Consider the following 11,583-nt stretch of genomic DNA (forward strand, 5'->3'; position numbering starts at 1 on the left):
CCCTCCAAGCGGACCGTTGGGGCGGGGGGTGGTGCCGGCTTGCCCACGTGTAAAGTGGGGCTCACCTCGGCCGCCCCAACCGCGCCCCACCGAGGAGGGCTCGGCGCGCCGCCGCGGACTCCTTCCGGGCTCGGGGTGAAGCCGCCTGAGGGCGCTGCGCTGCCCCGCTCCCGCCCTGCTGGCGCTGCCGCCGCCGCCATGTCGAGGCGGTGAGGGGGGCGGTGGGCGCGGCGCCCCGCTATTCTGCCGCACTCCGGTTTGTGGCACTGCGTTCGCTGAGAGGCAACGGAGTGAAGCCAGGTACGGCTACAGGACCCTGTTCTGAGGGCATCACCAGGGTTCCCTTACTACCTACATCTGCCACATAGCCTGCTGGGGTGACGCGGTTCCCGAAAGGCTGCCGCACCTTCCGGGGTTACGAGCTTCTTCTGTGTGTAAGGAGATGTGTGTGCACTCGTCAAAACGGCTTTAAAGCGTTGTGATTGCTGCAGGTTGTGGCCAGGAGCCAATGATGAGATGCACAATGTATCTCTGTGCTCTGCTGCTCAGTGCCTGGCTGGGCAATGGTCTCATAGCTCCCTTCCCACTTGAGCACATGGGAGAGATGGGCAGATGGAGAATCATAGAATCACAGAACCACAGAATATTCCGAGTTGGATGCATAAGGATCATCAAGTGCAGCCCCTGGCTCCATGCAGCATTACCCCAAATCCAAATGTTATCTCTGAGAGGCTGACCAGATGCTCCTTGAACTCCAGCAGCTTGGGGCCATGCCTATTGCCCTATGGTGAGGAACCTTTTCCTAACCCCCAACCTGACTCCTCCCTGAAGCTGTGGTGCCGTTTGCTCTTCTATCTTCATGCTTTGACAATCAGCTCCTGCCCTCATTCTTGTCAGCTCAGAAGAACTCGCAAGACCCTGAGGTGCCTGGCAAAACCCAATAAGGAAGTGTTTGGGTGGCCTGTTCCCTGCAGGAAGCTGCAGGACTGAGGAGGGCCCTGGGCACATGGAGCTAGCTGGGGACAGCAGGAATGCTTTTGCAGAGGGAATAACTTTCATTTGGATAGGTGCTTTCTGGGTAAGCAAGGGCTGAAACCCCCCGTGGCAGGACAGTAAGACTAAACTCAGCTGTACAAGTCTTGGACAGGAGCTCTGTCATCCAACTGTTTGTCCATAGACTTGTGTGATGGGAAGGGATGCTGCTTCGAATTACAGTTTAAAGGGCTTTTGGGGAGCATCACACCACTGATGGAGCTCAGTTTGGTCACTGTCCCCAAGTCCTGCTGAGGCACTCCTGGTACAGGACATAGTGAACTCTAAAGTAAAAACCTGCAGTGAGTTCAGATGTGATTTCAGATGGCAGGCAAGCATTTCAGAGACACGTTTTTGGTCATCTGCAGAAGCTTCATGTTAAGCTCCCGCTAATGATCTTCACTGGATCTGGCACTGGTTTGACAGCTGCAGAGACTGCTTTCAGTTCACCTAAAAAAACTCCAGGTACCTAGGCAGCCATCTCCCTCTCAAGCTGCACCATCCTGTCCCCAAGACAGAGCTGTCATTTTACTCCTGTTACTCATCTCTGAAGTTTTCTTTCTCTTGAAATTGCTAGCTCATGTTAGAGGGTGGAAAGAAGGGAACTTTGTATGCACTAGGAACTGGGTAGAAATCTCAGAGGCTGAAATCACTTACTTGTTTCATTTTCACTCCTTAACAAGAATTCACCATGTCAAACTTCAGTTTCTTTCAGTGTGGCTGTGAAGCATCATAAGTAGAACACTGAAAGACCTCCAGACATCTTCCAAGTCATTCTGCCCTTCGATGTGTAACAGCTGTGATCTGTACAGTACAGCTGAGCTGGAATACCATGAATGTGTTCCATCTTCTGCTTTGGGATACTTGATGAGTTGCAGTCTCTTCCTGATGTAAAACCAGAGGGATCAAATGATGCTATAAAGTCTCTTCCAGGAGAAAAACGAGGCTGAGTTCCCTTTTTTGGCAGTGACATAAAAAGAGGGCAAATCCATACGGATCAAAGGAAATAGTATTACGTAAAACCAGGAACAGAGGGTAGAGTACGTGTGTTCTCCTCCCTTAATAGGTATCAGAGAGATTAGCTTACGAAAAACCCAGAGAGCTCTGTTTTCAGTATCTACAGCAATTACAAACTCTTTTTGATACCTTGGCATGGTGACTGGGAGAAGCAGAGATAACATACAGGGCACTTCACTCTTGCCAGTGGATAAGGTCCAAGTCGGTTTTTAATGCCTGAAAATTCCTGCTCTTTGGCTTATATGTCACTCTCAGCTCATCCCAGGAAGAATCACAAATCCTTTTTGAAGATGTGAAGCAAAAGAATGTTTTTCCCTCCTGACTGTGAAGCCAGTTGTGGGCTGTTGCAAAGCTGTTGAATTCCAGGGATAGGGAGTGCTGGTATGGAGCACTGGGTGCAGTAAAAGAAGTGGGCCTTATGTAGGTAGTGTAGGGCAATACGTGGAAGCCAACTGCTATTTTTATAACATGTACTTCACACAGTCCTTCTGTAGCATTTTTCAGTTTGGGAACTTGAGGATGTTCTACAGCAGGGAGTTTTATTATGGTGATTTTAGGGTTGAGAAGAGAACCAAGACGAAAGACAGGAGGTAGAAAATCTTGAACAAATGCCAGGTGAACGTTCATAGAATCACAGAATCATTAAGGTTGGAAAAGACCTTTAAGATCATCTACTCCAACCATCAACCCATCCCCACCACGCCCACTAAGCTGTAGATGTCAGTGCCAAGTCCACGAGTTTCTTGAACATCTCCAGGGGCAGTAACTCCACCATCTCCCTGGACAGCTTGTGCCAATGCATTAGCACTCCTGAGAAGAAATATTTGTTAATATTTCACCTATTCAAGGCTTTGACAGCCCTCTGCTCTTGGTGTTAGAGACAACAGCTTCTGCTCATGTATACTCCTTTTGTTTACAGTCTGCATATAGTTTGACATGGAAAAGCAAATCTTTATCCCTTTTCAATTGCTACAGCTTAGGACTGCATTTGTTGGGAAAGCTAGGATGTTAGATCCTGTAATACATACCACCTAGAACAGGAAAGAATATCACCTCCCTCTTATTTTGTTCTTTCTGTGAGATCTTCTGTGCCCACCACCATTTTTGATGAGTTGCAACAAGAGCTATGCCCTTCCCTTTGAAAAACACAGGTGTTGCTTCAGCAGCAATTAATACACACACACTGGGACAGTTTGCTTGTGGACAGTACAATGTCCTTTGCGTCGGAGAAGGATCACACAATTATCTAGATTGGAAGATGAACCTTCAGGGTCACCAACTCCAACTGCCAAAGCTCCCTCCCATCCTTATTCAGAATTAAAGAAAAAGGAACAGAGATGGATCCAAACAAGCTATTTTTCCTCATCTGTGCATGCCGTATGGCTGCAGTCACCAGAGGATGGAGTTACTCACAGCACACTAAAGCAGGCAATAAAACCAGCAGCGGTTCAGGTAAAGCAAACTGTGTTCCTCCATGAAGTCTCTATATAAATGCCATTTAGAAAGGCAGTCAGAATGGGATTCATGTCTTCTGAAGGGTGGTTCACTTAACAGGGGACACAGAGTACCCTAGGTGACTGTATGTAACTATTTCTGTCAACCTCCTGGCTGTAATTACAGGTCTCACCCCTGTTGGCTTGTCCCCTGCCTTTAATGAGATCACTTTGAGAGATAAGGCTGTCACTCCATTAAATCTGACTGTGGCCTGAGCAAAGATGGTGATCCACTAAAGCCAGTCAGGCTTGGCTAAGGTTCTCTGTGTGCTTTCTTTCCTCCCTCTGATGATGGATGCATCATTTTGCATTTCTGACAGTGTTTTGCATTTTTCAGAAGCCTTTCAACTAGGTCATTCAAATGCTGTTTGCACAAACAAGACAAAGTGTCCTTAAAGGCCCTTTGAACATGAGGTCTCTATCCTTTGCCGTTGCAGATGAATGGTCCTACCTTCATTCAGAGCCATGGCTGTGTGGGTTGCAGAGGCGAAGGGCAGAAATATCAAGCATTCCACTCATTTTGAGTGCCTCAGTGTTATGCTTGCACAAAACTCCTAAAAAATTCCTAGGCACTTGGGTCCTGTCGTAGGTGGGAAATTCAGCTGCTCAGCTTTTCTCAATAGTAAGTTGAAACTGTTGTGTTTTCGTTTTTGTTTTGCTTTCTGCTTTACTGAAGAGGAGGTAGAGGCAATGTGAAATTTAGGAGAGCTGGGTTCCTCTCTCACTGCTTGATGAAGGACTTTTAGTGCTAGTTCAAAAAGCCCAGGAGACCACTTGTAGGAGCATGCTGTGAGAGCAAGAACAGCAAAGTCATTGCAGTGGATTCAAATACACCATTAAAACTTTTGCAGTTCTTTAGAAAAACAAATGTTTAGGAATCCATGGGTTAAAAACACAGTGAAGGTTTTAAACTCCCGCTTCTATGAGTTCCAGAGCTGTTTAAAGCTGTGATGTGCATGTGATACTTTTTTTCCTAAGCCCATAATCTATCATTCCATTTTTAGTTACAGACACTGTTTTTAATTTGCCCTCCTTTGCCAGTTAATTATCAGGGAGATAAAGCAGCTTTGAAATCCCCAGACTCCCTGGAACCACACTGAAGTGTGCACAGTTGTGTGCACACTTCACCGTTCCAAAGCAGATAAACCAAGTACCACGTAACTGCTTCTTTTGAGCACTAGTGGCTATGTGGGAATATTTTACAGAGCATAGAATTGAGCAAAACCTCAAAAGTCTTCATGTACTCTTTTTTTTAATTCTTTTTGATAACTTCTTGTTATCAACTTCTTGTTCTAATTTGCATTAGAAAAGTAGGATGTTTTCAAAGAGGAACACTATGAAGGCAGGATTTGCAGAAACCCAGTCTCTGCCCATTCCACTTGTCTGCATGCGTGGTGCTGCAGTCTTCAAGTTACAGCATTCTACTGTATTCACCATTTCAGCTGAAATGCTGCCTGGTGAGTAAGAAGGAGCAGGCTTTAGTAGACCAAGTTTCAACTTCATCATTCTGCACCCTGTCAGTCATACTACCCAGTCCATTTTGTCCACCGAGAGCAGAAGGGTTTTCGCTGTTAATTCCTACCCTGTATTTTGTGTTCCCAGTTTATGAGCCTTAAGTCAAATCTGACCAAGAATAAAATGTTTGGCTTTGAGTTCTGTGAAATCCCAGACATAACGTAGCTGGTGTGATCCCAGAGATTGCGAGAATGAGTGGATGGGGTCATATAAAAAGGGGGAGATAGCCCTGGAGATCGGGGTCTATAGAGAGTTCAGTGCCTAGACTGTTCAATGAGTGCCAAGAAAAAATGACATTGGGATCCTGAGATCTGTCTGGCAGTACTCTGATGGAGTTCACTGTCCTGATGGTGACCCTATGGTGTCTGATCTCAGCTATACAAGGCTGTGCCTCAGTCCACCACACCTTACGCAGCCAGTAGGGCTAATAAAGCTGGGTGTTCTCAGTAGTGAAAGAGAGGATGTGTCTGCATCTTGTTGATACAAAATAGCCTGAATGCGCTAAGTTTTTAGGCTAGCTACATAAATAATCTGATTTCCAGGGCACTTGGGGAGGACTGAGAATATTCTTCCGAGCATGACAAGGATGGATTTTCTGGAGGGGCTGGTTCTGTTCCCGTAGAGATGATTACTTTAATACAATAAAAAATGAACAATATGAGTTTGGGCACCTATAGCCCTAAATTGCGACGTCTTTAAATTTCATTTAAGTCTGCATCCATCAATAAGATATTTGATATTTTTCACTAGACAACTGAGTTCTGCACAAGATGTTCAGTCTGGCCCTGGTTCATCAAATCACTTAAGTGCTTTGCTGAATCAGAGACTTGATTCTCATTAAATCAGGCACTTTATACAAGGAGGCAGGGAGCATACTGCAGCCTTACCTCACTGCGTGGGCTCTCTTGGTTGCTGGTGTGCACAGTAATGGGTTATGGATTAGGACCATCCTCTTAAGGCCCAGGACCACTCCATGTCTTCCACCAGTTGCATTTCCAGTTGGTTATTTATTGAACTAGCATGGGACTACTTGAGCTTTGGTTGGGAATGAGCTAGTTGTTGTTTACAAATGGCATTTTTTTTCCCCTGAATTCTTCTACATAGCCTCAGGCATATAGAGAAAAGTTTGGAAGTGTTGTGCTCTGAAAGGGACTTAGACATGGATCTGGTTCACCTTTGAGATAATCACTCCCTATGAAGGTTTTGACATTTTGACATAAAGCTACACAGCCTGGGAACCAAGAACTCCCAGATTTTCTGCTAATCAAGTAGAGATCCTACACAGGTCCCAAACGAGCCGATGGCCAGGATGTGCAGTCCCACAGTAATTCCCCTAAACTGAGTTTGTATTGTGAGTTTGGTGCCCTGTGCCCTGGGAAACATGAAGCACATGGTCAGTGTTTATATATGAGGCTGTTTCAGTACAAGGTAACTACTGGGGAAAAAAGAGGATTTTATAAATGTTTTTGAAACAATCAAGATAGCTTCATAAAATCTTCCGCTGCGTAAAGTGGAAAGCCAACAGAAAGAAGCTTCGCCAGCAAACACAGATCATTCCAGCTCTTGCGGCAGGGAAACAAGACAAGCGGCCTGCCAGAACAGTGGGTTGCAGTTCATCTCAGGAGTACATTGGGATCATTATAGCTCTGAGATGAGCAGTTGCCCTTAGTAAGAAAAGCACACTCAGCAGCAAAATTGTTCTATGTAAATGGGCTACAGCTCAGAGATATCTTGTATTCCCAGAGCAACTCACATAGACACGAGCAAGCAAATCGCTGACCAACTGCAGACTCTTGTTTTAAGCTTTTGAGTCCTCTTCATCTGTACACTATTCTGAAATGTATCTGTTTGCACTAATCACTTCACTTGTTCTGGAGCAGGAGAAAACAGCTGCTTTTCAATGCTCTGTAATTTCACCTAACAGAAAAAAAAAAAACAAAAAAAAACAAAAAACAACCGGGGAAATTAATTACAAGAAGAGAACTGAGATGAGAGAGAGGGAGAACTCAGATGACAGACATAGTTGGCACAATTGCTGTCTTTTACAAAAAAAGTCGTTTTTACAATGTGTGTGTTCAGAATGTAAGCAAATAAACCTAAAAAGCATCTCAAGATCTTGAGAATGGATCCTCTGCATGATGGAGAAGTACAGCAAAGGGAATCTGTTCAGTCTTTATTACAGAGAGTTCAGCCTAACCCCTTCTCTGTCATTGGCATTACATGGGATTTGCGGTAGCTGCAAGGGCAAGTACTAGCCCTGGGACTTTTCCAGCCTTTTCAACAAATGCATGCATCTACTGGTTTGCTTAATTTTTAAAATAATCTGGGGATGGCTGCTAACTGGATCTGTTGCACCAGGCAGGTTATCATGTGGCTGTCATGCTTCAGGACTTCTGTCTGCCTGAGATAAAAGTTGGTCAAAGGCTCAGGTTGGGGGATGACACCCAGACAGATTAGGAAAAGTTGGCACTGGGTTTAATGAAATTTGCAAAAGTTTCAAGCACGAGCTGGCATCTGACAACAGCACTGAGAAACAAGAATTGATTTTTGTATTGTTTCTATACTCCCTACAGAGGAAAAGGCGTCTCCAAACAGGACATGGTTTTCCCAGCACCAGCCCCTGAACCTAGGGTGAGATGGATCACACAGAAGTCCCTGTGGTTTCTTCACTAAACTTGACCCAGTTCAAAGACCTGAACTTTGGAGTGAGACAAAGTTAGGGGCCGTGAATTTCATTGCAACTTGTCTTTCTTCTTGGAAAACTCTTGGCAGAGCTAGGATCTGCCCCATTTCTGCTTTGGTTCTCATATCTGAGGTAGCCCGGGGTAACCTCTGCTTAGATCCACTATTCACCAGATACCAATAGTTCCTTTTAATGTCTTTCTGGGAGCAGCTCTGGGGAAATGCAACTTTACACTCGTTCAACACACACTTTTACTAGGACCACACCATCAGTTTCTCAACAGTTGAAATTGTGGTAAATTCGCTGACTTGTACTTTGGGATTTTTCCCTAATGGAGCAAGGAGTCTACTGCCAAGCTCTACTCTGGGCATGATCCTGTTGCTTTCTTTGTTCTTTCTCACAGGCTGCTGGAAAAAATGGCATTCCCTGAGGCTGTATTGTGCACATTTGTCTATCCAAGATGCAATTACAGAGGAGCCTGCAGACTGGGGAACAGCACTGAGTAGAAAGTCCCAAGAAAATGTTCTTTGTTCCTTGAATGACACTGCCCTGAACACAGGTGTCTGCCAAGTACATGCCTTACCAGCAGCCCAGCTCCCTATACCCACCCCCATGTGGTTTTATGTATTTTTTTCAATTATATAGTGTTTAGATAGGTTAAGACCTCAGCTTGCCAGCACATAGCTATTGTCTGCATGGGCATGTCCTCAAGAAACAACGCAAAGAGCCCATTATGGTTTGGGATAGACCTGAGCTGTGTAATTGAGATCTACCCTTAAGCCTCAAGATGTTCTGCTCTAATGCTCAGACCCAGCAGACTCCTCTCTTGCAGATAAAAGCAAAAAACCACCAGACCCAGCATTTCCAGAGCTCAGTTTTCCCAGTTTTAACAAGCCCAAGGAGTTTATTTTGGCTTGATGGCTCGGTGTCAGAGTTCAGATTCTGCTTCGTGTGTTGAGGAGGAGGGCTGGATGTTCCAAGCCTGGTAATTGCAATGAAAGTACTTAGTGAGTTTAGCAAATACCTGCAAAAAAATTCATTGCAAGACAGGTCAGTAAAAGTCATTTTCTTTGTGCCAGCATAGCAATATTGTTAAGGAATGCTTTTTTTAATTGTTCATTTTGGCAGATAAGTTGAAATTTCCATAATGGCAAAAATGTTTGTGCAAATGCTGTTAAATGCACTTATAAGTCTTTTTGCCAATCTCTTGCCATTTTTGTTTCATTTATCGAGATCAGCTAAGCAAGTTCAGCAACAGAACTCTTCTGGTAACAGTAAAAGCAGTAATCCCACAAGGAAGGTTTGCTAGGATAGCTCTTCTGGAATACTTTCATTTGGAAATTTTAACAATGAGATCCCACTGGAATTAAAATTTATATAGATTGTGCAAAGAACTAGCAATAAAGACAGCTTACAACCAAGTCTCCTCCATGGTATCCTAATGTGCAGATGAGAAAGCTTTGTCTTGCTTCCAGTTCCAACACAAAGAATGAGAGCTTCCTCTGTTACTGATACCCAGGTGAGCAGGAAGACAGGAATAACAAACAACGCCAGTCCTGACTTCATTCTTTCAGCTTATGAGCCTTACAGTGTGCAAACAAACTTCTCCAAGTGCATTGCCAAGCTCACCCCAAGGTATGTTCTGGAGAGCTAACACGTGTCACACCCATTCATGCATCTCCAGGCAAGGGCACAGACCGCCCATAAAAGCATGCAAATAATTCTCTAGGCATTGTACAAACACGTGGAGGAAAGTATTTCCTTGCCCTGAGGAAGTCACTGGCAAAGACAGAGAAGACTGAGGAAGAAATGGAGATAGTTCACTGTTCTGTAGCTGAAATAAAGGGAGGCTGGGGTAATCTCCAGGGTGGTAGAGAAGGCATAATGAGTGGGACAACACGAGCAGATCAGCTGTTGCCCATCTCAAGGCACTCCAGATCCAGTTGTACCCAGAGTGACTCAGGTGCTGCACCCAGCCAGGACCTGACACCGGTGGGTGGACTTCATGTGGGCAATGAGGAGCTGCCCTTGGCTAAGGCCTCCAGCTCAGAGCTAAGGGATATGGGTGACTTCTAGGGCCTGATGCAGTGTCTCTGCTGCTGACAAAAGGAGCTGCATGGAGGAACTGCCTGCAAGCTGACGTTCTACTGCTGACCTTCACAGCTAAACCTATTGGAGAAACATCCCTTCCATCCCTCTTGAATTTTACAGATATTTTTAAATCTTGCTTCACAGCTCCAGGAAATATCCTTTTCCTCTTTCTTCATTTTTGGGGCAACATTTCCTAGTTATATTTGCAAGCTGAAAACACAGCTGTCTCGTAGGCTTCCTGATGCAAGCTGAGTGTATTGAGCAAGACACTAGCATTACTAAATTGGAGCAGTACCTTCTAGAGAGTCACAGCAGAGGAAACAGAAGGTTTTGCAAACCTCATCAGCTATTCCTGCTGGAAGTCACAAGAGCAGCGCACGTCAAACCAAAGCACTGAATGCTTAAACAACAAATTCAGGTGTTGATTAATAGGAACACACCTTTTAATCTATATTGGCCAAGCAAGTTCAAAAGGGAGCTTTATTGTTGTGAGTGTGTATACTATAAATAAGGGGTTATTTGATGTTCTGAATGTTGCACAACAGACTGTTTTATATGATCTGACAAATGTTTTTTTGCATGAGCTAGGTAGGTGGTTCTCTGAGGTATTGGATTTCATGCTTTCTTTGGGGAGAGCATCCATCCTAAGAAGGATGGATCTGTCATGCTGCCTTTTTGCCTCTCCCAGGCAACAGAGAACATACAAGGTGATAAAAGGGCACAACCCGCTTTGAAAAGAGTGAGAAAAATGGAATTATTTGAGTGAAGGAGGAATGGAGATCTGTTTACTGCTCTTTCAAAGGAGGAGACTGCTCTGCATCTGAGTTTTGGCAGTACATTTTGTCCATGTTGCCAACACAGGCAGCAGCATATCACGAGCCTGCTAGATCCCAGCACCTCTCCTGGAGTCCCCTGTAAGAAAGCACAGATGCCTTTATGATCTGTGACCATCCAGCAATCCTGAAATCAGCTTCTAAGGTGATGAGGAAAAAAGAAATATATATATATTTCAGCACAAGCTGGCACATGATGAGAGATGGGGACACGAGGCAGGGTGACATGAAGCCTTTGTAGCAAGCTGGAAGCTCATATGCACCTCAGTACCTTCAGGACTTCAGAGGGATGTGGGCATAATGTGTGTTCCACCTGTCATGGTTAACTTTCTAAATTTCTGCCCCCCTCTTGTGCTCCTTGGAACCTCATCTCCTCTGTTCTGGATCGGTGCAGCAGGTTACGAAGTATTTACACTTCTGATGCCTAATACAGAGGTAGCTCCCTTTGTTTAGAATTAGTGTTCCACAATGTCATTGCCTTTTGGTGGTGTGTACATTTGTGAACAAGTGTTTCCAAGGATGAAATAAAGAGTGAAATTTCATCAAAAATCTCTGATGAGCACTTTGAGAGCTCGTCATTGGCAACCACTGCCATCAAACCAGACTGTATTAGTTTCACAAAACAAGGCCACATATCCCACTTTTATGTTTTATGTTTTTTATTCTCTTTTTCTTTTAATACAAAAAAAGGTTTAAAAATGAAATAAGCTTTGTCACTTATATATTAACTATATAATATATTTTATGTGCAGCCCAAGACAATTCTTCTTTACTCAGTGTGGCCTAGGCAAGCCAAAAGGTTGGACATCCATGAATTAGCTCACACTTCCTAACACACTCCTCAGAAGGCATGCTTTCTGAGCCCACTGTCTAGCTTGCTTCTTTCCTGCAGAATTTTACTCCCTTCTCTGAGTCTTTT

General features: G+C 44.5%; 1 long non-coding RNA gene across 2 annotated transcripts; it reads left to right on the plus strand.

The window, feature by feature from the left end:
• The first annotated feature begins 108 nt into the window (after positions 1-108).
• On the plus strand, positions 109-11,213 carry LOC104913288 (uncharacterized). 2 transcript variants are annotated; one of them, XR_014886695.1, is made up of 3 exons: positions 109-300; positions 3,980-4,164; positions 7,631-11,213. It is a non-coding gene; the product is annotated as an uncharacterized LOC104913288 (long non-coding RNA). The 2 variants fall into 2 exon arrangements; XR_004161584.2 differs by lacking the exon at positions 3,980-4,164.
• The last annotated feature ends 370 nt before the right edge of the window (positions 11,214-11,583 follow it).

This window comes from Meleagris gallopavo, chromosome 1, assembly GCF_905368555.1.
Source record: "Meleagris gallopavo chromosome 1, MGAL_WU_HG_1.1, whole genome shotgun sequence".
Classification (NCBI taxonomy): Eukaryota; Metazoa; Chordata; class Aves; order Galliformes; family Phasianidae; genus Meleagris; species Meleagris gallopavo.